The sequence below is a fragment of the Mus pahari genome, chromosome 16, assembly GCF_900095145.1.
Source record: "Mus pahari chromosome 16, PAHARI_EIJ_v1.1, whole genome shotgun sequence".
In the NCBI taxonomy this organism is placed as follows: domain Eukaryota; kingdom Metazoa; phylum Chordata; class Mammalia; order Rodentia; family Muridae; genus Mus; species Mus pahari.
Window position 1 is genome coordinate 32,704,646 of NC_034605.1, and position 6,900 is coordinate 32,711,545.

The window sequence follows — 6,900 nt, forward strand, 5'->3', positions numbered from 1 at the left end:
GATGGAGGTCCCTGGGCAAGTTGATGGGTTAAAGCCTGGTGTGAGTTCTAGGCTGCGCCTTGCTTTCTGGTCCCAGGAAACCTGACTAGCTTGCACCATGCAGGAACCAAGCTGTCATGCCGCATCCCTGCCATACTAAAATGCTAAGCAAAATAAATTCTTCCCCCAAGATGCATATCCGCAGGTTATTGTTGGTGTTGGTGAGGAAAGTAATTCATACAATCTTTAGAAACATTGCAGACTGGGGAAATTTGTGGGATGCTATGTGCCCCACTAAAACATTGGACATTAAATCTGATATGGCACAAGAGTAGGTAAAAAAACAGGCAAGATACTTATATAATCTAAATTCTAAACTGTGATGTAAGATACAAAGTCCCACTCTAATTGCTTTGAAAACAGAATCCTTGAGTTTGTAAACACTTGCACCTTTACTTGGTTATGGTGTCAGTCAAGAGGCTTGGTTCTTGGAGAATGGTTCAAGGGTCTTCTGATATTTTTAATGATAAATTTCATGGATGGGTCCTGCAGTGGTTAACTTGGAGTGTCCAGCGTAAATGTGATTTGTGGGTGTTTCCCTGAAGGTGCTTCCTGATGAGATTCACGTTCGAATCCCTGCACCAGTGTAGATGGGCATCCTAACTCTGCAGCATCCAGACTGTGGCATGCTAGACTAAGTCCAAAGAGAAGGAGCATTGTTTTACTCCACTCTGCTGTGCCTTGAGCTGGGGCATCAATCTCCCAAAAGTCCCTGGGCCTTTGGTTTTCAGACTTGTGCAGAAATGTCAAGTCTACCTCTCCTGAGACTCCAATTGTGCAAATGGCAGATTGTGGAGCTCCTTACCCTCCAAGACCATGTGATCCAGCTCACTGTAAGTCTCTCCCTCCTCTACAATCATACAACATGTGTATGAGTGTGCGTGTACACACACACACACACACACACACACACACACACACACACACACACACCCTGAGATAGAGATGGCATATGCTGTTCAAGAAAACCATACAAATCATGAGCGGAATCTCAATTGCCCAGCCCAAGTGTAATTGGCTTCCTGGTTATATTGGGACTGTGGAAGTCTTATGTCTTGGGTGAAACCTGAGAAGATTTACACTCTTTCTTTGGAAGTGTATACAGGCGCTCATACTTTCACATTACAGCATGAAGTAAAATGCCTTTGGGAAGCTTCTTGTGCATCTGCAGGAGATGCTACACCCAATTACATAATGTCGGAGATCGGCAGTGGTGCCGTGCCTTGTATGCTGTGGCACCTGCTAGCTGTTGCACCTGGCACCGTGTAGGTGCTAAATGACTACTGAACACCAGTCTCTCATTACTCCCCACTTCCAAAAAGCTTCTAGAAGTGTTGTCCCCATTTTATAAGCAGATAATAACTGTGAAGAGGCTATTGTATCTGTTTTGACTGTATTTTTAAGCATCAAGTCTGAATTGTCTATTCACAGTCACCAACGATAGCTTTAGCATATGATATGACAAATATAATTAATGAAATTGCAAGGGCATTGACTCCTTGAAAAAGAAATAACTCTCAATGTTATTTGAGCTGTCTCCTATCACACATAATTTTCAGGATTTTTTTCCAAGTAGCAAGAATATTTTATGAAAAGAAAGAAAATATATACCACTTTTCTATCATCAAAATGGAAAATAACAATCTAACCATGGTCTTGTACTAAATAATAGAATGGCCATTTCTGTTAGGTTTATCAATTTTCATATATCTATCTATCTACCTCTCTCTGTCTATATATATATATATAGACAGAGAGAGGTAGATAGATATAAATAGATATATTGTTTTTACACACATATATATCTGGGTTCTCTTAGGGGTAAGGCATGCTTCTGTGTTAGTGTGTGTTCACATGTGTAGGTCAGAAGATAACCTTTCTTAATCATTCTTCATCTTGTTTTTCAAGACAAGTTCTTTTTGTGCTAATTTTAACTGCCAACTTGCAAAAACCTAGAGTCACATGATAAAGAGGCCTCAGTTGAGGAATTACCTGAATCAGGTTTGCCTGTGAGCAAGTCTGTGGCAGGGGTGTGTGTGTGGGGGGGGGTTGTCTTGCTTATTAATTTAGGCAGGAAGATGCACTCTGAATGTGGGCGGCACCATTCCCTAGGCTGGGCCTGGAATTATGAGTAAAGAAAACAGCAAGCAGGCAGCATGTGTGTACACACACTCCTGTCTCTGTGACTCCTGGTAATTATGGACTATAAACTGCAATTGTAAGTTGAATAAACCTTTCCTACTTTGTTTTGAGTAGGATGTTTTACCCCTGGAACATTGTCACGGGCTTGGAACACACTGAATAGGCTAGGCTGATTAGCTAGCAAGCACCAGGGACCAGCCTTTCTCTGTCTCCCTATAACTGAGATGACAAGCACATCCCACCACATCCAGTCTTTTTAAAAAATGGGATCAAACACAGGTTTATAAAAGGTAAGTATCTTTACTGTCCTAACTCCCCAGCCACGTAATACTTTGTGAATTAGTTCTTTGATATAATGTGTCTTGGTCATACCCACCCAGCTACTTCCAGTTCCATTCCCAGTTCCCTGTCCATCCAATTTTTGTCTCCTTTTTTTTTTAATTTTTTTTTTTTATTATTTTTTTAACCTATCGAGTTCAGTTTGCACTGCCCATATATTTTTGGAGCCTTCTACTTGAATGTGGTCAACTTGCCAGGGACTTACACTCTTAAAGAAAATGGACTCTCCCTCTACCAGGAGCTATCCATTGCCAACCAATAGCTTCTCTGCTAGTGGTGGAACTTCCTGTCTACCTCCACTCTCCATGTAGGCCTGTGTCTCGCTGTCTTTTGAGACAATGTATCATTCTGTGGCCCTGGCTCACCTTGAACTTGTGGCAACTTTCCTGTCTTACTCTCAAGTGTTAGGGTTGTGTGAGCCATGCCCAGATCTTAATACGTATTTTAAAGATACTATTTTTCACTTCAGTTAAGTCAAGTTTGCCAATTTAAGCTCTTAACTTCCCAAGGATTGTTTTCTACCGTTTTTGTGGTAAATATTGCACCTTGTGAAGGAAGACAAGTAATGGATGGAGCAGCAGATGGATGGAAGTAGCTGCCTGTCATTCTCCAGTTCCTGGGTCCCAGTGGCGCTCCCTTTGGAAGCTGATCTCTTTGCTCCCTAAGCCTTCTTTCCTTTGTACCTCATGGGCTCTCTGCCTTTCAAGACACAGGCCAAGGGACAGCCACTTCAGCCATCTTGGAAGCTTAACTCTGTGGCTCTTAGGTAGGAGGGACAGATGTGATCCTTTCCCTGTGGCATAGAACCACTCACCCTGTGAGAGATTTTTCTCTCTGTGACTTGCAGGACAGCAACTCTCGTGTACTTTCCCCAGTAGCATCAGCTGCCTCTGTATTTCCAAGAGTGACCGTGCTTCAGTTCCTGCCTTCTGACTTGCCTGGTTCAGGAGGTGTTCTTCCTTCTCTGAACTTAAGAGAGCGTTGTATCACCTGTGACAGCTGAGTAACTTAAACCTGGCATTATGTCAAAGGAAATATGTTGAAATTAAAGGTTACTAGTCACTCACATTTGTCTCCATAGTTTTGAGTATGTGTTCATGTGTGTCAGGCGTGGGGGCATTGTGTGAGCATGCCTGTAGAAGCCAGAGATGTTGTTCCTCAGATTCCATCCACCTTGCTTTTGAAGATAGGGTATTCCACAGGGACCTCAGGCTTGCAATTAGGCTAGGCCTTGCTGGTCAGCGAGCCTCAGGGATCTGCCTGTTCCCACTTCCCAGTGCTACAATTGTAAGTGAGTTGCTGCTGAGTAGTATTCCATTGTCAATGTACCACATTTTCCTAACCCGTTCTTCAGTTGAGGGGCATGTAGGTTGTTTCCACTTTATGGCTATCATGAATAAAGCTGCTATGAACATAGTTGAACAAGTGTCCTTGTGCTATGGTGGAGCATCTTTTGGGTATATGCTCAGGAGTGGTATAGTTGAGTCTTGAGATAGATCAATTTCCAATTTTCTGAGAACCTGACAAATGGATTTCCAAAGTGGTTATACAAGTTTGTACTCCCATCAGCGATGGAGACGTGTTCCCCTAGCTCCACAATCTTGCTAGCATGTGTCATCACTTGAATTTTTTTTAACCTTATCTATATTGACAGGTGTAAGACAGAATCTCAGAGTTGTTTTGATTTGCACTTTCCTGATGATTAAGACCATTGAATATTTCTTTAAGTGCTTCTCAGTCATTAGAGATTCCTCTGTTGAGAATTCTGTTTAGCTCTGTATCCTATTTTTTAATTGGGTTATTTGGTTTGTTGGTGTCTAATTGCCCGAGTTCTTTGTATATTTTGAATATTAGTCTTCTTTTGCTCTTAGTGACTAAGCTATTGGTATTTTGTTCAGGAAGTTGTCTCTTGTGCCAATGTGTTCAAGGAAGTCCCCACTTTCTCTTCTATTAGATTTAGTATATCTGTTTTTATGTTGAGCTTTTTTTATTCACTTGAACTTGAGTTTTGTACAGGGTGATAAATATGGATCTATTTGTATTCTACATGCAGACATCCACTTAGCCCAGCAATATTTGTTGAAAATGCTTTCTTTTTCATTGTATAGTTTTGGCTTCTTTGTCAAAAATCAAGTGTCCATAGGCGTATGGATTTTTTTTTTTCTGGGTCTTTGGTTCTATTCCACTGATTTTTTTTTTTTTTTATGTCAATACCATGTGGTTTTTATCACTACCCTCTACTATAGATTGAAATCAGGGATGTGCTAACTCTAGAAGTTCTTTTACTGTACAGAATTGGGCTATTTATTTTTTTAACTTTTATCTGCATTTATTTTATGCTGAATTTATTCTTGCGCCATGAATTTTCATTTCTTCTGAGATGTCTTTTTCTTCTATATAATATCCTCTCTGGCTTTGGAGCAATCAGTTCCTCCTCAGTGAGGATCATCTCAATGTGGCAGGGGGAGTTCATGGATGGGTTAATCCAGCCAGGAGCTCTGTAGGTTCGTCGGCTCATCTTAGGTGCCTTGTTTACCTGGGTGTGTATATGTTCAATGACTAGAGAATCTACGTCTAAACCCTTTAGTTCAGCATTACTCTGCATTTTTAAGCATGTGTAGCAAAAATTCAGCACTCTTTTTTGGCCACTGTCCCTATGTCCAGCCCCACTGTTTGGCCTAGGCACACTTACAGACTCCACCATTATACCGTCCAAATGGCACACATTGCTTCTTTAAAGTGACATCTTTCAGATACTGAGTGGCTTTGTGGCCATGCATGCCCTTGATGGCCTGGGCAGTTTACTAGGTGTTGTTAGAGTGAACATGAAGGTTGAAACCTCTTGATTTGCATTATTTTTGTGGGGTTTTCTGGGTCAAGAGAGTATCTTCACAGGTCACCTCTGGCTGCTTCCAGGAAAGGTGGGCTTTTTATTTTTCCGTATGAAGTTGAGAATTGCTCTTTAAAGGTCTGCAAAGAATTGAGTTGGAATTTTGATGGAAAATGAATACTACTCAGCTATTAAAAACAAAGATATCATGCAAATTGCAGGCAAATGGATGGAACTAGAAAATATCATCCTAAGTGAGGTCACCCAGACCCAGAAAGACATGCATGGTATATACTCACATATAAGTGGATATTAGCCATAAAATACAGGATAACTATGCCATAAACCACAGACCCAAAGAAGCTGAGACTCCTAGCTGCTGGAGATATGGAGACTGAAGTAGCTACCTCCTGAGGCCAGATGGGACTTCTAGGGGAGGGATGGGACACCAACCCTTCTACAAAACCTTCAATCCAAAATTTGTCCTGCCTACAAGATATGCAGAGATAAAGATGGAGCAGAGATTGAGGGAATGGCCAACCAATGTCTGGCCCAACTCGAGACCCATTTGATCATGGGAGAGAGTCACCCTCTGACGCTGTTAATGAGATTACAGACAGGAGCCTAGGATAACTGTCTTCTGGGAGGCTTCATCCAACAGCTCATGGAAACAGATGCAGAGACACACAGCCAAACATGAGGCAGAGCTCAGGGAGACTTGTGGAAGAGTCTGAAGAAGGATTGAGGGAGCTGGAGGGGTCAAGGACACCACAAGAAGACCTACAGAGTCAACTAACCTGGGCCCATGGGGGCTCACAGAGACTGAACCAGCAACCAAGGAGTGTACATAGACTGGACCTAGGCCCCCTATACATTGGTAGCAGATATGCAGCTTGGTCTCCATGTGGGTCCCCTAACAAGTGGAGTGAAGGCCTGTCTTTGACTCAGTTGCCTGACTTTGGATCCCCTTCCCTTAGCTGGGCTGCCTTGTCTGGCCTCAGTGGTAGAGGATGTGCTTAGTCCTGTTTCAACTTGATGTGCCAGGATGGGTTGGTACCCATGGTATGGCTTCCCCTTATTGGAGGAGAAGGGGAAGGGGGAACAGGGTGTGACTCAGTGGAAAGGTAGAAACAGGGCTGTGATTGGGATGTAAAGTGAATAGATAAATAAAAATGCCAAGCTGGGCACTGGTGGCGCATGCCTTTAATCCCAGCACTTGGGAGGCAGAGGTAGGCAGATTTCTGAGTTCGAGGGCCAGCCTGGTCTACAGAGTGAGTTCCTGGACAGTGAGAAACCCTGTCTCGAAAAAAAAAAAAGCCAAAACAACAATAACAACAACAAAAACCCAAACAAGTGAGCTACTTTGCTCTGTTATCTGTTTTTGCTCTTTTGTTTTTTAACGTGTATTCTGATTGAACTTAGGTCCGCCTGAGTAATTTCTCCAGTCCCCAATAATGTTAAAAGGACTCTCTTGAAATCATTCCCTTTCAAGCCAGGGAGGTCACACAAAGGTGACAAAGGTCACACATAGAGCCAGCCATCCTTTCAGT

At 42.4% G+C, this 6,900-nt stretch overlaps 1 pseudogene; it reads right to left on the reverse strand.

Moving 5' to 3' along the window:
* Positions 1-4,849: 4,849 nt before the first annotated feature.
* LOC110333588 lies at positions 4,850-5,409 on the reverse strand (annotated as a pseudogene).
* Positions 5,410-6,900: the final 1,491 nt, after the last annotated feature.